This window comes from Artibeus jamaicensis, unplaced genomic scaffold, assembly GCF_021234435.1.
Source record: "Artibeus jamaicensis isolate MK-2021 breed Jamaican fruit bat unplaced genomic scaffold, CSHL_Jam_final contig_426, whole genome shotgun sequence".
In the NCBI taxonomy this organism is placed as follows: domain Eukaryota; kingdom Metazoa; phylum Chordata; class Mammalia; order Chiroptera; family Phyllostomidae; genus Artibeus; species Artibeus jamaicensis.
This window is the reverse complement of record NW_026521826.1, coordinates 11056760-11083428: the sequence shown is the minus strand read 5'-3', so window position 1 is coordinate 11083428 and position 26669 is coordinate 11056760. Positions and strand designations below refer to the sequence as shown.

Here is a 26669-nt window from a genome sequence, read left to right as displayed (position 1 = left end):
GCTGACAGGATTCCTAGATCCCAACTCAAGCTGTCTGTTGATTTTAACTACAGTGTTTGAGGCTGTGTGTGGAACACAGATGAATAACCAGCCCTGGAATTGAGTGAGTGACATTTAATAGAAAATACTATTCGTTTCACCTGATGTGATGTTTTCTGAGTCATAAAAATACTGAGCATTATGATGACTGCCAGCCTGGATGATCTATGGCTTGATTTTAAGTCGCATCTGTGGGATTTCTATGTAAATTGATGTTTTATTTCTCTTACTTATACAACAAAAAGGATTCAGATTTTTGACATCATTGAGTATCCTTGGAATGAAATATTAAATGGCTTTAGGGGGAAAGGTAGCTTTTATGCTGGAGAGTATGACGCATCATAAACCTCTCTATCACTGCAATCAGTCTCCTGACATGAAGATAATAGTGTTGCACATACAACATCGCTTTCCCTCTCAGGCTTGATGCAGTAGGTGAAAATGTAATGCACAAGGTTAGTCACTGTAAAGAAAGTAAATCTGTGCATTCTGGAAAGATGTTTGTTTCAATGTTTGTATTTGCAAGGCCTCGTACCCTTTGGGTTAATCTTGAAATATTTTGGAGAGTCTGTCACCTGAAGTGTGTGACTAATCCAGAGTCTCACTCAGAAGATGGAGAAAGATAAACCTGCTCACAAAATACTCATTTCATGGGTGAGGAGCTCTCTGGATTACTATTTTATTCTACTTTCTAGTGCTCCGAGCACATTGCACAATCCAAGAGCTCTATTTCAGCTTATGCTTTCATTGTATTTTATCCTTTATTTTTCTCTGATCTCCCAGGACCTGAGTCATTTCTTTCTCAAAACCTGAGTGACTATTCTATAATATTTACCCAAAAGAGTTGGAAATTATGTACATACATTCATGTACATCCAGGTACATGGATGTTTATAGCAGTTTACTCATAATCACCAAAACTCAGAAGCAGCTAAAATGTGGTTCAGTAGGTGAATTGATAAATAAAGGTGATACAGCCAAATAAAAGCATATTATTTAGCACTAAAAATAAATCAACTATCAAACTATGAAAAGACACAAAGAAATCTTAAGTGCATATTACTAAGTGAAAAAAAACAATTTGAAAAGGCTACAAACTGTATGATTCCAACTCTGACATTCTGGGAAAGCAAAACTATGGAGACAATAAACAAATCAGTGGGTAGGAGTGAGGAGAAATGAGCAGGTAGAGCACAGAGGATTTTTGTATGATACTATAATGGTGGGTAAATGTCATGTTTCATTTCTTCAAACCCATAGAATGGAAAAAACCAAGAGTGAACCCTAAAGGTAAACCATGGACTTCGGGTGCTGATGACCTGTCAATGCAGGTTCATCAATCGTAACAAATGTATCATCTGGTGAGATATTGATAATGGAGAAGGCTGTGCATGTGTGGGGGCAGGGAATATATGGGGAATCTCTGCAGCTTCCTTTCAGCTTTGCTGTGAACCTAAAATTGCTCTAAAAATTAAAAAAACAAAGCAAAAAAACTGGACTTATTGGGAAAGTTGACTGTAACTTCTTACATCATACTAATTATTGGCATTCTTTTCGGGTTGAGAATGTAATGCAGTGCTTTTGGGTATTCCAGTGAAAACTCTAAAAGTCTGTTAGGTTTCATATTCAGTATTAATGATGAGTCATTGCTGCTGTTTGTTGTCAACTGCCCAAACACACTCCAACACCCACATTATCACCCAGAGTTTCAAACCACCAAAAAGATAATGTTAAGTATGAAAAGTAAAGGTTGACTTCCAGTCAAGTGGCAGTATAGATAAATACAGTTCGACTCCTCTCACAACCACATCAAAATTACAACTAAACTATAGAACAACCACCACTCGAAACCATCAGAAATTGAGCTGAATAGAAGTATTGTGACTAGTAGGAAGAGCAGAGGCATGGAACAGACTGGTCTTATGCTCAGACATGATGAATATAAATCGAGAGGGATATCTCAGGAGCAAGGAGTCCCAGCCCCACACCAGGTCCCCCAACCCAGGCTTCCATTACCAGGAAGTTAAGTCTCCATAAATTCTGGCTGTAAAAACCAGTAGTTATTGAGGCTGTAGGAGACAGAAACTGCTGGAATCCCAGGCAGTTCCTCTTAATGAGTTCATGCATTAACTTACTCAGGCTCACTATCTCTGAGCTCCAGCACAGGGGCAGCAGACTGAAAGAGGAGGACATATGGAGAAGAACTGAATTGTCTGGCATCAATGACAGGGCTGGAGGGCACTTTATTCCAGACAGAAGTGTTGGCAGAGGCCATTGTTCCTTTTCTGATCTCTCCCCTGACAGAGCCTCAGAGCTGGCAGGTGGGTGTCACATGCCTAAGGCTCCAACAACCAGGCTCACATTGTCTGCTCCACCTTGGTGATTCCCTGAAGCCTTGCCCCACCCAACTTTTGGACCCACTCAAGCTGTTTCCAGGGGGTTTTCCATACAAATGGCTTACCTTGGCCCATCTTTCAGATTTTCCTAAATTCTCTCAAACAAGCAGCATCTTGCTTAAGTGAGCCTAGTACCTCTCACTAAGTTGCCCCAGGGCCAGATCTAGCAGAAGCCAGCCTTAGTTCATAGCCAGGCCTTTCCTGGGCACCTCCAAACCCAGCACAAGTACCAGACATCTGCAGATTGCTTTGTAGCTTATGCTGTGTGACCCAGGAGAGAACACAGGTGGTGGCCTAGTTTGTACATGCCAATAGCAATCAAGGCTCAACTACAGCAGGAAGGTATACATAGCCCACACAGTGGACACACCTTGATTACCCAGCTCCAGTAATAGGAGACGCTGTGCCAGTGGACACTATAGGTGACCTACCACATTAGGCTACTCTACCAAGCCTGGAAGACATAGCAATTCTACCTAATATATAGAAACAAACACAAGGAGACTGCCAAAATGAGGAGACAAAGAAATGACCCAAATGAAAGAACAGATCAAAACTCCAGAGAAAGAACTAAATAAAATGTAGATAAGCAATCTATCAGATGCAGAATTCAAAACACTGGTTATAAGGATGCTCACTTAATTTAGTAAGAACCTCAGCAGCATAAAAAAAAAAAAAAAGATCCAGTCAGAAACAAAAGATACACTAATTGAAATAAAGAACAATTTTCAGGGAATCAACAGTTGCGTGGATGAAGCTGAGAATCAGATCTGTGATATGGAACATAAAGAAGCAAAAAACAGCCCTGGCTGGTGTAGCTCAGTGGATTGAGCGCGGGCCTGCAAACCAGACAATCGCGGTTCGATTCCCAGTCAGGGCACATACCAGGGTTGCAAGCTGGTTCCCTGCAGGCCAGTTCCCAGCAGGGGATGCATGAAAGGCAACCATACATTAATGTTTCTCTCCCTCTCTCCTTCCCTTCCCCTCTAAAGATAAATAAATAAAATCTTTAAAAAAAAAAAAGAAGCAAAAAATAAGAATCAGAAGAGCGAGAAAAAAATAATCCAAAAAAATGAAGATAGTGTAAGAAAATAGTGTAGAAACTTCAAGCAGGCCAACATTCGCATCATGAGGGTGCCAGAAGGAGAAGAGAGAGAGCAAGAAATTTGAAACCTATTTGAAAATATAATGAAAGAAAATTTCCCTCACTTGCTGAAGGAAATAGACATACAAGTCCAGGAAGAACACAGAGTCCAAAACAAGATGGATGCAAAGAGGCCGACTTCAAGACACATCATAATTAAAATGACAAAGATTAAATACAAAGAAAGAACCTTAAAAACAGTAAAAGAAAAGTGATTAGTTACTTACAAAGGAGCTCCCATAAAACTCTCAGCAGAGTCCTTAAAAAGAACTTTGGAGGCTAGAAGGGATTGGCCAGAAATATTCAAAGTGATGTAAAACAAGAACCTACAACCAAGATTACTGTTTAAAACTGAAGGACAGATAAAGAGCTTCCCAGACAAGAAAGGCTAAAGGAGTTTATCACCACCAAAGCAGTATCACATGAAATGTTAAAGGGTTTACTTTAAGAAGGAAAAGAAAAAGACCAAAAATATGAACAATAAAATGGCAAGAAATACATATCTGTCAACAATTGAATCTAAAAAAAAACACACAAAATAGACAAACATGCAGAACAGAAGCAGACAATCTTAGGTACAGAGTACATTTTGATGGTTGCTAGATGGAAGGGTGTTGGGGGGATGGGCAAAAAACAGTACAAATTGGTTGTTACAGAATAGTTATGGGATGTAACATCCATCATAGGGAATAGAGTAGCCAAAGAGCACATATGCATGACCCATATACATGGACAATGGTGTGGGAATTGCCTAAGGGAGGGGGCAGCTGAGTGGAGGGGGACAATCAGGGAAAAACTGGGATAACTGTAACAGATTCAACAATAAAATATAATTTTAAAAGGAAATAAGTAAAGGTCTAGGCCATTACTGAAACATTCACATACCTATTTGTTAGTGAATTGTGTACAAATGGATAGCACAATAGGGAAAACCATCATCGCAACTCTATTCATCACGAGGGTACAGGGCTTACTTAAGAGTATTGCATTTTCTACATAAGCAGAACCACCATGACTGTTTGGTGTAACTTTCCTATAAATGCCAGCCTACAGCTCACCATGCTGCTTTGCTTCTCTTGCTTCATTCTTTTGCTTATCATGTTCCTGTGGACTTCCAGCTTTTACTACTTTAAAAGGCCAGTGCCTGTTCTCCTAAATTCCCCTGTCTAGTCTTTTGTTTCTGGAGTAAGGTTGATGAGAAAACAAAATAAATTGAACTGGGTTTGGAAGACTGATGGACTTTCATACAAGTAAATATGACCCTTTGCTCTCAGTCTTTGTAACATAACAGAGGCTGGCTACTCCCCATGGCAGAAGTTGCCAGAAATAAATAAAGATATTGCTCTCTTCAGCACTCGTTTGCTAACTTCCTGTTATAAACTATATAAAACTTTGGACCTAAAATTTGAGGTTATGGATTCTTCATTAATAAAAAGTAAATAAAGAATATGAAATAGAAATTTGCATCTAGATAGTGGAGAAATAAACTGTGTCACACCTTGTTTAACACACACGTATGTTTTTGAACAGGTTTAACAGACTTTGCTCCTGAATTTTGTCATGTTAGGGCACCACCTCACTCAATATCATTTCTTAGGTGACTAGCTTGATAAAATGTTTCACCTTTCCACTATTTTTCTGTAATATAAAAACATTTAAATGAAACACAACTGATCACTGGATGGCACCAAGTAATTCTTTTCATGTGGTCAATGTTACTTAAGCAGAAGAATGAATAAAACTTTACAAAAGCCTCTTAAATGGCAATCTCACTAACACCACCAGAATGCTGTGAGGCTGCCTGTGGTGATAACGCACAGACACAGGGCATGCATGGTACATTGTAAAAGGCTGGGTGTTCTCACAACCAATTTGTTTCACAACCTATAATTAAAAGATTGGGAAATTCTGCTTATTGTCACTGACATGAGATGTCTTGTTGGCCCCACCCAGAGCTGTTCAGCTTGGCATAAAACTGAGTCACATACTACAGCACCCAGGATCCCAAACTTTTGCATGAGTTTTGAAGTATTTTAAAGAATTGCCTGCGGGTTAATTGCAAGGGCTTATTTTTAATTTAAACCAAATCTTATTGCCAAAAGTGACATCTTCTTCCAAATCTACTCCTCAGATACCTGAAATAGCCTGAGAAGTGTCCTGAGATGAGGCAAAGGACTGACTCTTATGAGTGATCTATGCAAAAGCTTTTGGAATTACAGTGATGGTGTCTGAATCCTACAAAATTTGCTACTGAAAAACTATAACAGCCAAAAATATAGGAAATAGGGAGACACTGAAATCTATTAAATGGGAATGAGATTAGATCCACATTTTGGGAAGCCAATGCCATTATTATATGGCTATTTTTCCTTTTTCTTCTGCACTCTGCAGTCTGAACTATTTACACACCCTCTTCCCTCCATTACAGTTCCTCAGAGCCCTGAAATTTGGCCACCTTGCTAAACTGGGCATTGGTATCATTGGCCTATTCATTCTGGCCAACAGTTTTATGTGCCAGGAATTATCTTTCTTCAGATTCTAGTGTTCTATAAAGCCTGCATTATTCTCTGAGGTTATCTTTTAAGAATTTACAATTAGAAAGTAACTTTATTTCCATTTAGATTGCTCTTATCTCAGACAAAAATACCTAAGATTTCAGGTACATGAGGCTATTTAGCAAAAGCAGCCATTTTCTTTTATATAAATTTAGTTCATTTAGTTCAGTTTTTATTTTTTTAAAAAACACAGTGCTTTGAGAAGATTTAAACAAAATTATACTTAATCCAATTCTCTCCATTGGCATGTATATTGTAATTTACATGAACAGCACAATATTCTTTTAGTGTCTCATTTAAATTGTTGGAAAAAGAGACTAGAACTATTTTGACAAAAAAGTTCAGGAATATAAAAATTGGGGGAATAATACATTCTAATTTATAACTATCTATAAATATACTCACGTATTCTGCTAATGGACTTTGAGTTTACCTTTTATTCACTATTTTATTTAACATGACTACATTTCTCTCTTTTGGTGATTTGTTAGAGAACATTAAGTAGTGTGATTACTAATTCTTTTTTTGAAGTTAAAAATTTTATTGTATTTTTTCCGTTGCCATTTAGCCTGCTTACACCCCCCTCCCCCACAATCACCACACTGACGTCCATGTCTGTGAGTCCTTCTACCTTTGTGCTTCATTCCTCCACCCCCCTAAACGCTCCAGCCCCACCACAGCTGTCATCTGCTCTCCATCTGTGAGTCTGCCTCTATTTTGCTTGTTAGTTCAATTTGTTTATTAGATTCCATGTATGAGTAAAATCACCTGGTATTTGTCCTTCTCTGACTGGTTTATTTCACTCAGCGTAATGTTTTCCATGTCCATCTATGTTGTGACAAAGGGTTTAATTTTATTCTTTTTTTAATAGTTGAGTAGTATTCCATTGTGTAAGTGTCCCATAGTTGTTTTACTGACTCATCCGTTCATGGACACTTGAACAGATGCTAGCATCTAGCATATTGTACAAAATGCTGCGATAAACATAGGTGTGCTTCTGTTCTTTCTAATTCACGTTTTGGGTTTCTTCAGATAAATTCCCAGAAGTGGGAATGCTGGGTCAAATTGCAGTTCCATTTTTAATTTTTTAAATTATCTCAATACTGCTTTCCACAGTGGCTGCACCAATTTGCATTCCCACCAACAGTATAAAAGTGTTCCCCTTTCTCCACATCCTCACCATTGTTCAATCTTTATAAATTACATATACTGTAAATCTATTTGTTCTTCTCATCTGTGGCTTATTTGTTATCTTTATTATAAAATATTTGATCAAATATTAAATATATCAAATGTTATGTATGTATGTGTTTAACGCCTTCATGGCTTTTGTTTTTCCCTTGTTGTTTGATTTAAGTAATTATCTTCTCCCTTATGGACATAATGAAATTTTTAAATGTTTTTTATATACATTAAATTTTTTGCATTTCTCATTTAGTTCCATGTTAAGTTTATGTTTATCATTTTTCCACATGGATGTCCAATTATCAATAACATTTAGTGAAAAAGACGCAAATCTTTTTTAATCCACAATAGGACCTAAGAAGTTCTCTAGCACAACTCGATGTTAACCAATTTATGCTGAGTTTCATTGGGTTAATTGGCCACAGATTATGGGAAGGTCTTATGAGTCATTAACGGATCCAAGCCACGTAAAGCCAGCGTTGTGAGCAGTGCGGCTGAGACGGACTGCATTTCTAGCCCCACTACGGGGCTGCAGATTCTCCAGGGTTTGTGTGCTTGACTTGGAAATATTCAAAATAGAGTTTTTCTTAATGTACATAAAAGTTATAGAGAAAAACATCATTTTGTAGCCATCATTTTTCAACAGTGACATTTTAGGCAAAGGATAGAAACTTGGCAGACTCTTCTTTGTTTACCATTTTTCCATGAATTAAATTGTAGTAGAAACTCACAAAATATGTATTAAAAGAAAGAGTAAACTTACCTGATTGAATTTCTGACTGTTAGTTCCTAGCAGTCTGGAAAATTGTATTAGTCAAGCTATCAAGTTACACAACAGAAAACTAAAGTGATTGAAGATGAGTTCTGTGGAATACATGTCTGGAGAATGCCAGAAAACCTCAAGATGGAGATTTTAAGGCATAAAATATATATCACTTACTTGTATATGCTGTATAAATGTATAAGTATAATGTATATATTGTAATACATAAAATGAGAGTTTATGGAGATGTGTTGAGACTTGGAAATGTGCTTTGATATTCTTAAAATGATTAAAGCTCTTTGCAACAAAACTTAACAGTGACAGGGTATAGTCGAATGCAAGTTTACAATGAACTCATGTCTTAGTCTCTGTGACCCAGATGTGCTGGAGAAAATAAGAAACATCTTGCTCTTTCTTTCCCAGCCCACAGTCAGTATAATACTTAATCCCTTTTGTAAAGTGGCTAAGCTTGTTGTATTTCGTAATGAAGCTTATGTGTGCACAACCAAAACTCAGCAAAAGTATAGTATAAGTGAGAAAAATGGAATTCATAATTGAATATTTCAAAGTTATCTCCATTTTTTAAAGTATACATGTATGAATGAACATGATATGTAAAATGATATATATGACTGTAATATATATCATTGAATTTTATGTATTATTGTTTGTATTTTATATATTTGTATTACATTTTATATATATACTGATGTGTGCTCAAAAAAGTATACAGGCAAATAAGACAAAATATTATCAAAATATATATTTCTTGCACATGAAGATTTGAGTAATTATTTTTGGCTGTTTCTGTTGTAATGCCTTTATTATTATCCAAATTTTGTTCAAGAAATTTGTATTGCCTCTATACAGTTACTTGTTTGGAGGCTGAAAAGTAACAGAACAGGCAAGAAATCTTTATTTGAAAGTTCTAAAAGTAAGTGCCTGAAGCCCAAGGTTGTCCCCCAGCCAGGACAATCAAATCTGCCACTTCATGTGGACACCTCTGCCCCCTGCTGTCCATCTTCTGTAAGTGTGTATCTAGTAAGCCTCAATCTGCTGATAGCCTGGCATCTCCTGAGGTGACAGTGTGTGAAACCGTGAAATCCTGAGCTCCATCCTCAGACAGCCGGAGCCTGAGGGCCCTCAGACTACATTCTGAGATATGGGCACTTAGAATTAAAGGATATCTTGATCACAACTAATAAAATAAACCAGGACATATATGGACATCACACATAGGTACACAAAGAGAAAGGAAATTAGATTTCTTTCCATTAAAAAAATACATATCAGCACATATTATAGTATATATATTAACATAGCATATATTGATGTATCATATACTAAAAAGTTTATCTGTATATAGTTAGTATATATTATTAATGTTAACTACACCATTAACATATTAATTATGTTAATATATTACATATATACTGTTCAGTATATACATACTTTTATTTTTAGTATATTTTATTGATTATGCCATTACAGTTGTTCTATTCCCCCCTTCATTCCCCTCCCCCCTGTACACCCCCTCCCACTCACCTTCCCCCCTTTAGTTCATGACCATGTGTCATAAGTTCTTTAACTTCTACATTTCCCACACTACTCTTGCCCTCCCCCTATTCTCTCCCCACTGTCTATGCTACTTATTCTCTGTACCTCCTTCCCCACCCTCCCCTCCCACTCCCTTGTTGCTAATGTTCCATATGATCTCCATTTCTGTGGCTTCGCTCCTGTTTTAGCTGTTCTCTTAGTTTGCTTTTGTTTTAGGTGTGGTTGTTAATAACTGTGAGTTTGCTGTCCTTTCACTCTTCATCTTTTTTATCTTCTTTTTCTTAGATAAGTCCCTTTAACATTTCATATAATCAGGGCTTGGTGATAATACACTCCTTGAACTTGACCTTATCTGAGAAGCACTTTATCTGCCCTTCCATTCTAAATGAAAGCTTAGCTGGATAGAGCAATCTTGGATGTAGGTTCTTGCCTTTCATGACTTGGAATACTTCTTTCCAGCCCCTTCTTGCCTGCAAGGTCTCTCTGTTGGGAAATTAGCTGACAGTCCTATGGGAATTCCTTTGTAGGGGACTGTGCCCTTATCTCTTGATGCTTCTAGAATTCCCTTCTTCATTTTAATCTTGGGTAATGTAATTATGATGTGCCTTGGTGTATTCCTTCTTGGGTCCACATTCTTTGGTACTCTCTGAGTTTCCTGGACTTCCTGGAAGTCTATTTCCTTTGCCAGATTGGGCAAGTTCTCCTTTATTATTTGTTCAAACAAGTTTTCCACTTGTTGCTGTTACTCTTCCTTTTCTGGTACCCCTATAATTTAGATGTTGGAACGTTTAAAGATATCCTGGAGGTTCCTAAGCCTCTCCTCATTTTTTTGAATTCTTGTTTCTTCATTCTTTTCTGTTTGGTTGTTTCTTTCTTCCTTCTGGTGCACTCCATTGATTTGAGTCCCAGTGTTCTTTCCATCACTATTTGTTCCCTGTGCATTTTCCTTCACTTCACTTAGTGTAGACTTCATTTTTCATCTAATTTGCGACAAAATTCAGCCATTTCTATGAGCATCCTGATCACCAGTGTTTTGAACTGTGCATCTGATAGGTTGACTATCTCTTGGTCGCTTAAAAGTATTGGCTCAGGGGCTTTGATTTGTTCTTCTGACTGAGCCATTTTTGGTCAAGTCCTGTCTGTTATGTAGGAGTGGTGAGGCCTTAAATGTTCACCAGGGCGCGGCAACCCACGTCACTGGGTCATGACACTGTGTGTGGGGGTGGGGGCAGAGAGGGAGCAGTGGTGCTTGCTATGCTCTCTCTTGGATTTCAGTCCCCTCTGCCACTTCCCACAAGCCGGCACCTTTTTAATTGGTGCTTTTAGGCTTTATTTCCCATCGCTGTGGCCCTGAGTTGCTCGGTCTGTCTTGCTGCCCATTTTTGCTTAGGTGTTCACCAGGGTGGGTGAACCCAGTCACTAGGTTGTGATGCTGTATGTGGGGGCAGGGTCAGGGAGGGAGCAATTGGGTCTGTTCCCCTCTATCTTGGATTTCGGTCCCCACTGCCACCTCCTACCAGCAAATCGGGCCCTTCTGATGCTGGTTTCCAGGTGGGTGGGCATGTGTACATTCCAGGACCCTGTATGTCTCTCCAGAGAACTCTCCTATGAGGCTGGGAGCCTCTCCTGGCACCTCGACTTCTGAAACTTTTCTGAATCTGTGCTTTTAAGGTTTATTTCCCATCACTGGGGCCCTGGGTTGCACAGTCTGTCTCACTGCCCATTTTTTGCCTGGTTTATCTGCGTGCAAATGTGTGTCTGCAGTTAGCCAGACGCCTTGCGTGCCTCACTGGGTTTGCTCATTTCTTTCCCGTGTCCAGGTCAGCAACCACTGCCTCTTTCTGCCTGGACCCCTCTCCGCCAGTCCATGACTCTGCCCCCCTTACCAGTCTGGATGAATGGTTCATTGTTGTTGGACTTCAGTACAGTTCAATTTTCTGTTTTTGTTGTGTTTTTGTTTCTAAATCTTTGTTGTCCTTCAATATGGTTGTGCAGGGAGGCACAATGTCTCCACCTACGCCTCCGTCTTGGCCAGAAGTCCTCCTTTTATATGTTTTATAAACTTGCACATATATACTTTTATCATATATAGACTTTTTAATGTACATTTGTGTGTATATACATGTAGTTTTATATATACTGTACATATATAAAACTATAGTATACAGTAGATATGTGTATAACTATATACATTATGCACATGTAGAATATGTATAGTTTTTACACAGTATACACACAGATACATATTTTACAAATAATTTTGCATTTATCAGGTTGTTTTTTAATAAAGAGCCCAAACTGCGACTAACATCTGCATTTTAACTCTGCAGCTGGTAAAAGCTTTTTCTCATTTTGAAGTTATTTGAAGTTCCAGTTTGTTTTAGAAGGTGACACATCCAAAGATTTTTGTTATTATTTATGAAATTCAGCATTTACTCAGAGATAACTTTGATACAATGAACTCTTCATATCTACAGTCTCACAAGCAATTTATTTACAGTCAAATAGGTATTGAAGCCAAATTCTTTTCTTAGACATGTTCTCAGCCCTTCCCACTGAATTCAGTTACAGGTGCTTGTTTGAAGAAAAACGTAGGCAATGTGATAAACAGTCTCGTCTTACTCATAACCAAACTAAAATAGCCACATCAACAGTGCTAGTTAAGAAAACAAGTAGCCTGAAATTTAAAAATAAATAAAAATTTGTAAAAAAAACAAACAAAAGATTCTCGTACTCTCCCTTTCTTCTCCTTCCCTTCCCCTGCTTTCTCTTCCTCTTCACCCCCACCTCCCCTCTTCCATTTCTCCATCTCCCCCATCTCCTTCCCTCCCACTCCCTCTGAATCATGGATGACCACTGAGAATCAGGGTACATGTGACTAGACAGGACCTATGAACAAACAGAAATAAACTGGGGCAGGTTAGGCTTGGTAATTACTGCAAGTCAAAGAGCTGAACTCTGGTATCAAATGACCAAGGAGAATGAATGACTCAAAGTACAGAAGTCATGTTATGGCAACTAAACTATTTTATCTGATGCAAAACAACCAGATTTTGTTCTTATTACTCTGGAGGAAATTCAGCGTTAAAAAAAAAAAGAAGTACAAATAGGTAGTTACAGAATAGCCATGGGGATGTAAAGTTACCAGTTACAGTATAGGAAATGGGGTCGACAAAGAACTTTTATGCATGACCCATGGACGTGAACAATGGCAGGGGGATTGCCTGAGGGAGTGGGAGGTGTTGTGTGGAGGGGGGAAAGCGGGAAAAATTAGGGCAACTGTAATAACATAATCAATAAAACATAATTTTTTTAAATTAAGAAAATAGCCAAGAACACAATTCTGCAATAGCTTCTTTTCAGTAAATTAACCAGTGGAGTATGCCAGCTAAACATATGTATAGGAAGCCACGTTATACTTTGTGTCTAGCAGTGATTATACCAATCACTGTCACATTAATGTGAATCCGTAGTCATAGCATGAGCCTCTCCTCCTACTCTGTGGCCTGCATTTTGATAAGCAAACTGCAATAGAATAACTTCACTGGTTTCTTCCAGCCTTTGTGGTTTTCCATTTCTTTTCTCTAATTTCTCAGAAAGAATTAGCCATTGGCATGCATGTGGAAGAGCTGTAAGTGTGGGAATGCAGGGCTCCTGTTGCGTGCATAACAGTTCAGCTCCCAGGGGCAGCTCCCGAGCTTCTCTCCAACATGTCACCTCCTCAGGAGCCCTGCCAGCTGCAAACGATGCTGATGCACCCAAAGCCACTGGGATTACATATCCTGTGTTTTCTTTTAACTCTGAGCTGCAGACTCCGAATGAGCCAAGCTACTAAATGTTGCCCCTTAATATTGTTTCCAGTGCACTTTCCTCCAGTTCAGTCCCTGCTCCTACCAACAGCCCCATTTTCAGCCAGACAGTTTCATTTCTCTTATCTGCTGCTGGCTGACACGTAGATTATCTCTTGTGTTCACTCTGTTTGCCAACGTGCTTTAGTGCCTTTGAACTCCAACACATGAAGCAAATTGAAGTCTGTACTACTCCCAGAATAGCCAGTGCAGAGAGCACGGCGGTGTCAGGATCCAGTCTATTTAAAAGCATTGTTGATATTTGAGTTACCGAGCGATTTAGCAACACCCCCCCACTCTTTTATTTTCTCCCCTTTAACACACTCTCAGTTCCTCTCCATGAATCCATGTGTGGACACACTGATGCATTCATATAAATGCCTATTGTTCATGCTGATAGTTCTGTAACTAGCATGATAGCTTAAAAAAAGTTATCCAAACAAAATGTAGTTTTAAAATAATAATGTGCTAAATGATGGGAAGTCTTTTAATTCCATTTGTTACACATGAGTTTTAATAACTGAAAACTCCAAAAGGTTAACCTAAGGAACCCGTCGGAAAAGGCTACCTACGGTATGATACCAATTCTCTAACCTTCTGGGAAAGACAAAACTATGGAGATAGTAAGAAAGATCAGTGGTTGCCAAGGTTTGGGATGGGATGAGGATGAACAGACAGAGCATGGGGTTTTTTAGGACAGTGACACCATAATGGTGCATACGTGTCATTATACAGTTGTCCGAGCCCGTAGAGGGTACAGCATTGAGACTGGCCCTGACGTTAGGTACGGACTCAGCGATGACGACATGTCAGTGCAGGTCCATGGATTAAACCAAATGCACCAGTTGCTGGGGAATGTCCATAGCTGGGAAGGCTGTGCCCGTGTGCAGGCAAGGAGTATATGGGAAATCCCTGAACCTTCTCCTCAATTTTCCAGTGAAACTTAAACTGCTCTAAAAAATAAGTCTTTTAAAAAAAAAGGTTAACTGGCAGCATTGCCCAGAAAAAAAGCTATGAAATGATTTGGTATCATTTAGAGCACCTCTGTATTTAAGAACAGCACACATCAATGTGTTCTTATTGCAGTGGTATTAGCCACTTGTCCACTACCCTAAGTAGCCTTGTGTTGATTCTCCCTCCTTCACATTTATGACTTCTGCCCTTGTTTCTAGAGTTTTCAAGTCCCCAGGCCAGCCTAGGGAAGCCACACAAAACTCTCCAAAGATCTTAATTTTTCAGAAAAGGGGCAAATTATTTCTTTTTTCTTTCTTTCTTTCTTTCTTTCTTTCTTTCTTTCTTTCTTTCTTTCTTTCTTTCTTCAATCAAAATAACTCAAGAGTGGCAGGGACAAAATAACTGGGATAAATAAATGCAGAGGGCAGACAGCAGCTGCGTGAGTCAGGCAGAGCACCCACCTCTGACTCAGGGTGGAGTCAGCACTCTGAGCCCTGCACACAGCTCTGCTCACTGGGTGATGTCAGCTGACCCAGTAACAGGAGTCAGTGCTTAGACAAATGCTGTGCTCATTCAGCTCTTAATCAGAGATTCCGATGGCACAGCCAAGGAAGTCCAGGGGGCACAGAAAACACCACCGATGATAGAAACTACTGGAAGTCCAGTGTAGATATGCTCCAGGCTTCAACGGATTTCCCTGTCAGTATGCTCTTTGTCACTTCAGGACAGGGTGTCATTCTCTGGGCTAGGTTTCACCAGATGTTTTTAGTTTCCTTGTTGATTTTCAAAAGCCACTGTTCAGGAGTCTGTATGAGGAATAGACCTATTTTTATCCATAATGACTTCTCCACCTGTTTCAGTAATTTTTATAAACAAGAATTAACATCTTGCATGCTAATATATTGTAATCTGTGAACTGCCCAGAGTGAGATGTTTTTTCAAAAGAGCAACGTGGTAACATGCACATTCTGCCTCGCAGTGTAGAACTGATATAGCTCCTAAAGATCCTTCAAGTCCTTCAAAGAAAGGCGGCATTATAGGGAGTGAAGGGACATTTCACCCAGCACAATAAAATTGAATGTTGGCTTGATTTTATTTAAACTGCTAAGAAAATGTTCTCACCAAATGCTTAAAGTGGACATTTTTCTTTGTGTGAGTCTCCCTTCTCTGTGTTTTGGAAATAATTTAAAAATTGGTATCAGGAGCCTGATCTGCTCTCATTACTGATTTATTATGAAGTCTTGAATAGGATCCTTAAATACTCTGTTTTATGGGTTCTTTGTACATACAATGAGAACAAAAATGCCTGAATATAACTGAGAAGGTTGATGAAAGAATAAAATGAGATGTGAAAAGTATATAAAGAATTGCCCAAATATGTCCAATGCTGTTATGATTAAGACTAAAAGGACTTTGGTGAGATTTTATGTCTACTGCATGATAAACGGGCCTTAAAGACTCATTGGCTTCATTAAATCAGCATTTTTCAAGCCAATTATTGCATAATATATGCCATTGAGGGCTTTTTTACAAAGTTAGGAGTGCTTGAAATATAGGAAATCAGTGCTTATACTGCTTCTGTGAAAAATAATTCCTAGGTCTAGATATGTCCATTTCTAGTCGTAAGATGTGTGTATGATAAAGTTTCTCCATTTCATGGCTGTGCCTTGTTTCATACCTTTTTAAAAATTAAGATTAAAAATACCATCAAATTCACATTTTTTAAGTGTGCACTTCAGTGGTTTTCTTCATATTCACCAAGTTGTGCATTCATCACTACTATGTAATTCCCAAATATTTTCCCACCAAAAAAAGAAACCCCATTTCCATTAGCAGCAACTCTGCTTTCTCCCTTCCCCTCGGGCCTTGGCAGTCACTAACCTAGTTTCTATCTCTGTGGATTTGTATTTTCTAGACATTTTATATTAATGTTTCTGGCTTCTTTCTCTAAGTACAATGCTTCCAAGGTGCATCTGTGTTTCAGGATATACCAGAATGTCATTTGTTTTTATGTCTGAATAATATTTCATTATATGGCTATAAAATGTTTTGTTCATACATTTGTTCATTGATGGACATTGTGGGTTTTTCCTACTTCGGGGCTATTATATTTAAGTGCTGCTATGAATATTCATGCGCAAGTCTTTGTTTAAACACACATTTTCCTCTGGGGTAGACAGCTAGGAGTGGAATTTCTGGGTCAATTGGAAGCACTATTTTAGTTATTTGACTAACTGACAGACTGTTTCCCAAGTGGCTACAGCATTTTACATTATCATCAACAATGTATGAGAGTTCTAAATTTTTCACCAAGTGAACACTTGTTATTGTGAGTCTTTTTTACTGTAACTGTCCTAACGACTGTTCGTAGTGGTCTCTCACTGAGTTTTTGATAGAATGTCCCTAATGACTAATGACTTTGAGATATTTTCACATGCTTTATTTACCACTTGTGTGTGGAGAAATGTTTATTAAAATCATTTGTCCATTTTTATTATTTGCTGTTTTATTGTTGAGTTGCAAATTTTTATATCCAGAACACAAGTCCCGTATAAGATAGATGATATCCAAAAATTTTCTCACATTCTCTAGGTTGTCCTTTCAGTCTCTTAAGAGTAGTGCTCTTTGAGGCACCAACATTTTTAATTTTGACAAATTTCATTTAACTATTTTATCTTTTGTTGCCTGTGCGCTTGTTGTTAGAGTTAAAAAATTGCTTATACCAAGGTCATGGCAATTCACATCTACCTTTTTATAAAAGTTTTATTGTTTAACATTTAGATTTTGAGTTAATCTTTGTTCATGGCATAAGGTAGGAGTCCAGTTCCATTCTTTTGTATGCTGCCATCCATTTGTGCTGATGAAAACCCTTTTCTAAGCATGTGTTCAGCCCCGGGCACGTATGCAGCTCTGTGTATACATGTGACCTTCTGGATTCGAGGGACATGTCAGAGCTTCACAAATTCCCCTCAAGACAGCCTTCCCGCCAGCGTTTTCTTGTAACCTCTTTGGTTTGGCTATTGTTTACCCTGCTGTTACTCACCACACAGGGCCACTGGAATACCGAGAGAGTGCCACTGATTGATTTCAACAAATGTCCTGCAAAAAAAGTGGTTGCTTTGAGTCAGCCCTGAGTTAGGTCAAATAAAGACAAGGCTGATAAACGGGGTCTTCTGGGAACCACAGACAATTAAAATAATGACTGCTCCCTGGAAGCAGGGCCTGTACCATCAGTGGCTGCCAGGCCACTGGTTTTCCCCGAGATGGCATGCTGTTTCCAAGGCTACCGCAGAGCTGGAAGGGCCAATGGGAGACAGGAAAGGCAAGTGAAAACTGCACAAAACTTGCTCTCATTTCCACAATTAGGCAGTTTTTTTCTTAAATAGATACTCCCTGGATTATTATCTTTGGTTAATTTCCTGAGATCTGAAGAAGTTTTTTCTGATCATTTTTGCCAATATTCTTATTACTTTTATAGAGTAGAGGGTTTTCAGAAATCCTTACTCTGCTGTTGCCCTGACATCCCGTGGCCATATCTTTCAGACTAATAAATACATGGTTTTTTTTTTAAGTTTTTCAGAATGAGAGAAAACAGCCTAAATGTGATGTTCTTAATTAAGAAGCACATGCACCACTCTGGAAATGTACTAGCAAGTAAGTTCCATTCTTAACCTTGGGAAAGCTACATTTTTGGCAGTTATCTTTCTGGCTCTATTAATTACAGGCAGAGCAAGCTACTCCTGGTTTTATCATAAAGGGACAGTTTATCCATTGGGATAAATTTATACTAGGTGAGAAAACCTTATTCTTTTCTACTTCCATATATCACTTAAATCAGAATAGCTTATATTAGTTATTTCTCACAATAGATTTGTCTTTATGTCTTTGAATTTCTTGCTACTGCATTTCACTATGAGATTTCAAATTCATATTTTGTTTGTTTTTTATTATGCTTAATCTTAACCATATTGTTCAAACAGTCTTGTGGTTAAGATCCACTGAAAGGGCAATCAAATGTATTATAAAACTCCACAGTTTACTTCTGAAAAGTAATGTGTTTAAAATTTACAAGCTGAACATAAGAAAGGTTTTTTTTTAAAGCACTCGAACATTTCTGGGGCATTTACTGCAAAGTTCCAGATACCGTGCCTAGCATGTTCACACATATGTAATTTACTGCCCCCAGCAATCTTCTGGGGATGTTATTAGAAAGGATTCCTATATTACAAATTACAAAATGGGGATCTTAAATAAAATGCCCAAAGTTGTACAGCCAATGATTGATAGAGCCAGGTTTCAAGGGTCAATATGTTCATTTTCTTTTTTATTAGGCTTTGGTTTTGAAAATAACATTAACGATAAATATATCTCCCGATTATCTGAACTCCCATGAAGTTTAAAATAGTTTTAGGGATTTCTCAAATTAAAAGTACATAGATAATATTTTTCTAGTTGCCTTTTTAGATAATACCCAGAGGCAAAATTGTTGTTCTTAATGCCATGGACTATATAATTCAATTAACAACGCAATATTACTGAGAAAATACAAATCACAGAGAAATGCTGCTACTGCCTAGACTTTGTAAGAAAATAATAAACTGATAAGCTCTTTATAAAAATGCAGGCAGTTCACAATAAATTATCTAAACTTATTATTTATAATGTTTTTCTTTTAGCTACTTTAATTACATATTTGGATTTTCAAAAATATCACTAAACTAGTAATAAAAATAATGTTCCAAATCCTAAGATTTTCTTGGAATCTGAGCATATGGCACTTAACACTCTTTCATGAGTCATTGTCTTAGAATAACTTTCTTCTTAATGCTACAATACTTTCTTACAGGGATTTTTATTAGCAAACAGTTTTACATCAATTGATGTTTCCAAAAGTTTTTCATTATTACATAAAAATTACATATTAGTTCTCTTTAAACAAAATCAAAATATATAAGTAATGTCACTTCATCATGAACTAAACGGTTGTAATATACATTTGGTTACTCTATAGATTTTCCTTTTTTTGATATCAGGGAGTCACGCATAGGATTGTTATTCTGTTGTTATAAATGCCCCATTATTTTCAGCAAGACTAGTAAACTCTCTGGGATTGAGACTTATCTCTCTAATGGGTCCAGAAGTCTCTCTAATGACTTATTTTCTGGTTCACTCATAAAATAAGTCATTGCATCATTTTCTAAGTAGCACCATTAAGGAGGGGCTACCTATCCTGCTTGTTTGTCAAGAAGTCTCCTTGCCCTGGCTGGTGTGGCTCAGTGGATTGAGCGCTGGCCTGTGAAACAAAGGGTCACTGGTTTGACTCTCGGTGTAGGGCACATGCCAGGGTTGTGGGCCAGGTTCCCAGTGGGGCGGGGGCATGTGAGAGGCAACCACACATTGATGTTTCTCCCTCCCTTCCCCTCTCTCTAAAAATAAATAAAATCTTTTAAAAATTAAAAAGATGTCTCCTATGTAAGGCAGTTGTCTTGATAACTATTCTAACACTTTTCTATTTCCTTCAGTACGTTAAAGATTTTGACTATCTACCAGGTGTAAGATAACTTCCTTGGTATGAAAAGAAGTGTGTACTGTGCTTAGTGTTTTAATACCCACGTAAGGAGAGAACAGTCAAGGTCTTAAACTTATGCAAGATTGGGAAGTTCAAGTACATACTTACAAACCACTGGGACTCTTGAAGGAATACTATTCATAATAGAATGCTAGAAATATGCGCCAAGACAGGGTCAAAAATACTTCAAGAGAACTAGCCATCTGCACAGAACTTTAATTTGGGGAAGAGAATATTTTCTGTAAGAAATTAAATCCTAGTTTGACCTTCACACAGCTATATAATCTAAACTAATATTATCAAAGGGTTGTACAAATCCCAAGCTGATAAATTAAAGGAAAATATATTTGGGGAACATGAAATATTGGTGGCTCCAGCCAAAGAAAATGCAAAGTCACTTTTTATGTGCTCCATTTCAAGCATGGCCAAGGAAGCTCCTGCCAGATCAATTTTCTCCCAAATAACAGCTATAAACTCGGGCAAAAATTTTTAAACTGCCTGAAAGTAGCACAGAGTGAACAAAAATAGGAAGATTATAGCAGAGAATCTATTTGGAAGAAAGAATGGCATAGGGTAATTTTTCTTTTTCTTTTTTTTTTATAATGACAAGCCTGACAACAGGCTGGGTAAAACACTGGTGGAAAATCCAGACTTTTTCTGACCTAAGGAACAGGAAGACACAGTTTGTTATAATCACTGCCACCAGAAAGTTAGGGAGATATTGCAAAAGAAATAGAGCCAGTAAAGTAGAGCCTCAAATCCTAGGTTAAAAAAAAACATTGTCCAGCTTCCTGGCTGATTTTGAACCATGCGTGCACAGAGCAAACTCAAGTTCAATTCATTTTAAAATGAATTTTGCATTGCAGCCAAAAGATCAGCACTGTATTTAGCAATGTTACAGAGTTCAGAGTCTCTGAACCTTCAGAATATTTAGGGAACAATACAAATTCAGACAACAGGTTTGAAAAAGAGGACAATTTAACCGATTCTCACAAGAATGGACAATCAGTGGAAACCAATCTCACAATGAACATATATTGAAATAAGCAGGCAGGATTTTATTTGAACTATTCTCAGTAATATAAAGGAAAATATTCTCTCATTAAATAAAATGTAAGAAGTTTCATAAGAAAAAGAGAAACTATGGAAAGGTCTCAAATGGAAAATCAAGAATGAAAACATGCAGTGTACTGAAATAAATGTGTACTGATTGGGCTTCATGGCAAAATGCATCTGACAAAGAAAGTAGTCAGTAAACTTGAAGACAGAGCAATAGAACTTTTTCAATCCGAAGAACAAATCAGAGTTTGCAAACCAAAATGAACAAAGCTTCATGGACTTGTGAAACAATATGTAAAATTCAAACACACATGTAATAGTGGTACCACAAGCAAAGGATAGAGAAAATGAGACAAAAAATTCTGAAAAAAGAATGCCTGAAAAATTCTCAAGCTGGTTAAAGATATAATTTATAGAATCAAGAGACTCAGTGAATCTTGAGAGTGGATATGCATGAAATGGGTAAGCTCATTATACTCAAAATACTAAAAACCAAGAAAAAATATATTTTTAAAAGCCAGAGGAATATGACACATTACCCACATGCAAAGAAAGAAAAAATCATTCAAATATCATATGATTTCTTGTCAGAAATTCTGGTGACTAGAAGACAATGTAACAACATAAAATGCTGAAGGGAAAATAACACTGTCAAATCACTGTTCTACATCCAACAAACATATCCATCGAAAATGAAAGTAAAGAAGAAAAATTTCAGGTAAAAGAAAAGAAAGACCACACTGACTTGCACTTGAGAATTCTTACAGTAAATTCTTCAGACTGAAGAGAAATAATATGACAGTAAGAAATTCAAATCTTCAAGAAGAAACTAAGCACAATGAGGAAGATGACATACATGATTGTTTATACAATGTATCCTAGGAAATTTACAAAACAACTACAGAAATTTAGAATTTAATTTTAAAAGATTGCACATCAACTGTGTCATTGTATACAATCAACAAATAATGGGAAATAAAATAAAGCATCAAACATATATAATAATAAAAGATCACATTGTGTGAACATTCTACAGCACAAGGTACAATGAACAATAAATGCAACTAAAGATGAACTTTAGAAAATGACAGCATAGAAAAGCAAAGAAGAAGAAATAGAAAAACAGACAAGCACAGAGGTTTCTGATAAAAATGAGGAAAATGTTGGTGGACACTGGACAAAATGTTACCTTGTTATAGAGTGGCAGAAAACTTGGTGGGGGTATATAAATACAGAGTGTTCTACCACTGGGTAGAAAGTAGAGCTTGTAATCAATGAACTTTTGTATTTATCTGAGATTTTCAAGCAAATATGGAAGATGTGACCTCTTTGCTCCTTGCTGTTTGCTAAATAAATTGTCTGATGAGCTATGAGGCAAAAGGAACCAGCTCTTGATGATTTGGAAAATTCTCATTCTTTCCAGATATCATTCTCTGGGAACAGGGCAAAGGGTGTGACTGGAAAACCATTTGCTAAAGAGTCAAGATGTGTGACTCATGGGTCCAACCAACCATCTCAGCAGAAGTCAGGAGTAGAGATAGGGTAATCCAGGAAGGATCTTGTATAAAAAGCTGTGTTTCAAGGTGTGAACCCCTTTGACATCCATGGGAGACTCACAAAGTTTTTGAGAACTTGATGCCACCAGAAACACTTCCAGCTTGTACTGAAAGGGACAGAGATGGGATGAAATAGAGGAAGAGTTACTCCAAGGACAGAGCTGTGGACCCAAAATCCACAGAAGGCAGAGCTGCCATCTTGATGGGCCCAGAGGATTATTCTCAGCTTTATAACCTAACAGAACTCACCCCAATAGGTTGAGGAACTTGCTCTAGACCAAGTAGCCCCTTTATTCCTTCCATTGTATCCCTTTTGAAAGAGAAATGTCTGTCCTATGCCTGCCCCACTGTTGTATTTTGGAAGCAGATTATTTAGTTTCTAGTTTCACAACTTTTTGGATGGAAAGAAATTTTGGCCCAGAATGGATCATATCAAAAGTCTCACCCATACCTAATTCAGGTAATTAGATAACAAAATTTGGGACTTTTTGAGTGAATCATTTTAAATGAGGTTTGGGGTTTAGAATAAATGCTGGAATAGTTTAAGATTTTGAAGGGATGGAGTGAATAATACTTTGCATATAGGAGTGAATTTTGGAGCATAAGAAGGTAGACTTTACTGGGTTGAATTGTGCCCACCTCAAAAAAATTCATGTCCACCTGAACCTGTGAATGTAACCTTATTTGGAAACAAGGTCTTTGCAGGTGTAATCAAGTTAAGGTGAGGTCCTACTGAATTACAGCAGTCCCTAATCCAATGTGTGGGATCCTTGTAGGAAGAAGGAAAATTTCACACAGATATGCAGAGGAACATGGCCATGTGAAGACAGAAGCACAGATTGGAGTTATGCTACCACAAGCTGGAGAACACCAGCGATGGCTAACAACCACCCGAAGCAAAGGAGGCAAGGAAGGACTCTTGGAGGGAGAATGGATAACACCCTGATTTCAGACTTCTGGCCTCCTGAACTGTGGGAGGATACATTTTTGTTTTAATCTATCTACTTTATGAGACTTTGGTACAGGCACCTCAGGAAGTAAATACACCATGGGACAAATTAAATGAATGCCTTCCTCTAATAGGAGACAAAGAGTCATTAATAAAATAGCTAGTACAGGAAGAAACAAAATTATTATTGCTGATTCGTAGGATCATCCCCATAGAATGTTTAAGAGAATAAGTAAGCAATTACAACAAAAAGAAATATTCAAAAAGTTGTATGCTAAAATATCAATACACAAATATTACTACACACCAGTAAAAATACATAATAATAAATAATTACTCAAATAAATAATATTTCAATAGCTACCCCAAACTTTAAGGTGCCTATAAATAAGTTTTTTAAATAATATGCCTAAGACCTTTGTCTTAGTTCAAACTGCTACAACAAAATTGTAGAGTGGGAGCTTAAACAACAAATATTTACTTGTAATAGTTCTGGAGGCCAGGAAGTTCATGGCAAACTGCCATGTAAATAGTTCTTGATGAGAGTCCTCTTCCTGGTTTGCAGAGTGGTGCCTTTTTGCTATGTTCTCACGTGTGTGGACATCTGCCCCCTTCTTCCCCTCATAAGGGTACCAAACCCACCATGGCAACTCCACCTCCAACTTCCCCCAAAACCAAGTATCTCCAAAAGATCCCATCTCCATGAATTTGTGGGGCACACAAACATTAAGTCTATAGCAACATTTATGAAATGAAAATTAAATCAGAATAGATGTTTTTCTTTCTTTTTATAAGTATTTTTTTGCCTACAAAGCCTAACAGTTAATGCTTAGTTAAAATTGGGCAGCTGCTTTGAGAGTGTAAAATTACAGATTCTTGGGAAGTCCCTCTGAAATGATTACCTCCCCAAAGCTTTGACACAAATGTGACCATTAGAATTTTATTCCTTGGATAAAATTGCCCCAAAGAAGACTGCATTGCTGACAGTCATTTACCTCAATGTAAATTATTTTGCCTTTTTTTTTCCAGATAAAACAACCAGCTGAGAAAGGAAGAGAGGCTGAAGAGTGCAAGAGTTTAGGTTGGACAACCAGAAATTTGGGTCATAGTAAACAAGGCACATGACTCGGCAAAGTTAATTACTACTCACTCTCAGCCTTGTGTCCTCATCTGTAAATTGAGGATAATAAAAATACTATCTCCCACACTGTACTGTATGAAAGAGTAAATTAGTTAATACACCCAGAGCACTTCTGACAACTGTCAGAAATATGCACTCATTAAATTCTTCTCCTCCTCCCTCTCCTCCTTCCCAGCTCTTTTTATTCCCAGGACCACCCCATCACTGCCTCTGCTGCTACTTCACGAGCTATTGCTAATTTTGTCTTCAGGGCATGCCTACACAAAAATACAAATACAGTGTATTTGTACGCTGTATCTGTATGCTATCTGTATCTGTATCAGATACAGTGCTTTCAATGCACCTTCAGCAAAGTGCCTTACCTTTGAAAAAGAAGAAATAGATTCAGCTACATTGGTTCTCCTGAATATTTTTATGAAGACATGAAGCCATTGTAAAATATTATGTTAATTTTCAGCTAGTTTATTAAACTTCTTCTCCCCTAAAATATCTGGACTAAAAAATGTAAGAATTTCATTTCAAGTTTGATTTCTAAAAAGACAGGTAAATATATGATATGTTGTTAACTATTTATAGACTGTTTTGCTTTATATAAATTTCCTAGAGAAATCTAATTCTCTCTCTTCTTTGGGTTTCACTGAAAGGCTCACAGGTCACTTGAATTAATTTCACCAAATATTAGGATATGTGTAGTGACCTCACCAGAGTTACCAGAGAGATAATTAAGTCCGCCTCTGGTGACTTGCATTTTGCCCTTCAGTTATTCATTCAAGGGGGTCATGCAAATGTTTGGATTTCCAAGGGGAAATATTCTCAGAGGAAGAGAGTTTCTGAGTTGGTGTCTCAGGACCCGCCGTAATTTACCTGTTCTGATGAATTCTTTATTTATGGACTCAATAGCAAGACAATTAAAGAGTGTCCTAATTAAGCTTGCAATTTGAATTTTATATTTGTTAATTCATTCAGACCCTTGCACATCATTTTTATTAAAGATGTTTTAAATAAATCTATTTATTTAGTATTTGTTGACTGTATGCTATGCTCTTTGTGACAGAAAGATCCCAATTGAATTCAACATTGACCCTTCTCTTATGAAAAAGTATAAAAATATGCATGTAAGAATAACAATGCGATAAGATAGAAAATAGTGAACAGCATTGCACAGGGACATAATATTATGGAAATTTGGCACAAGCACAGAGGTGTAGATATGTGTTATGTTTGCATTGTTTATGTCCAGAACAAGTATGAATAGAAACGAAAAACCACTGTAAATATAAGACTAATTCAGGACAAAAATATTTCTTACCTATTTGTTTAAATGATGGATTAATTATTGGAAATTACACTGATGTTAAATTGATTCCATCTCATTTTTTTAGATCTGACAAGATGATTCCAAGAATATCCATAAGATCAGCAAATTTCCTACTGCTCTAATTTAACCTAGGGAAATAATATTCCCTAAACCACCTTGTCTAGGTGTGAGGGAAGAAAAATAAAGTCTAAAATGAAATATATTTTCCTCTTCTAAATCTCTATCCACTGCATACACATTGCCTTCCGATAACATGTACTACACACAATTGAAAACCTATAGTCATATGCACCCACAGATGCTACCTGAACAACAACAAAAAAGCAACAAATGATTGCAGCTGAGCTGAGATTTCCCCTAGTGCCAGACTGGGCTGACCATCATTGTGTTTCCCTGTCTAACACAGGCTAGCTCATAAGGAAATAGGTGCTGTGAATCAGGCTTCTTCAATGTCAGAAAGTATTTAGGGGATAATCTCATTATTTTATTCATCTAGATCATGACTATTATAAAGATTCCAGAAAGCTATTAAAATTTTTATTGTAGGAAGGAGGTAAGAACAATTGAGGAATGATAAAGTAGCTTTAGACTGATTCATGAAAGATAATTTCTGTGTATAAAGCATTTTTATTTGTT

General features: G+C 37.4%; 1 long non-coding RNA gene across 1 annotated transcript; it reads left to right on the top strand.

The window, feature by feature from the left end:
• On the top strand, positions 1 to 24798 carry LOC128627512 (uncharacterized). The gene is made up of 3 exons (XR_008391711.1): positions 1 to 103; positions 18014 to 18095; positions 24604 to 24798. It is a non-coding gene; the product is annotated as an uncharacterized LOC128627512 (long non-coding RNA).
• Positions 24799 to 26669: the final 1871 nt, after the last annotated feature.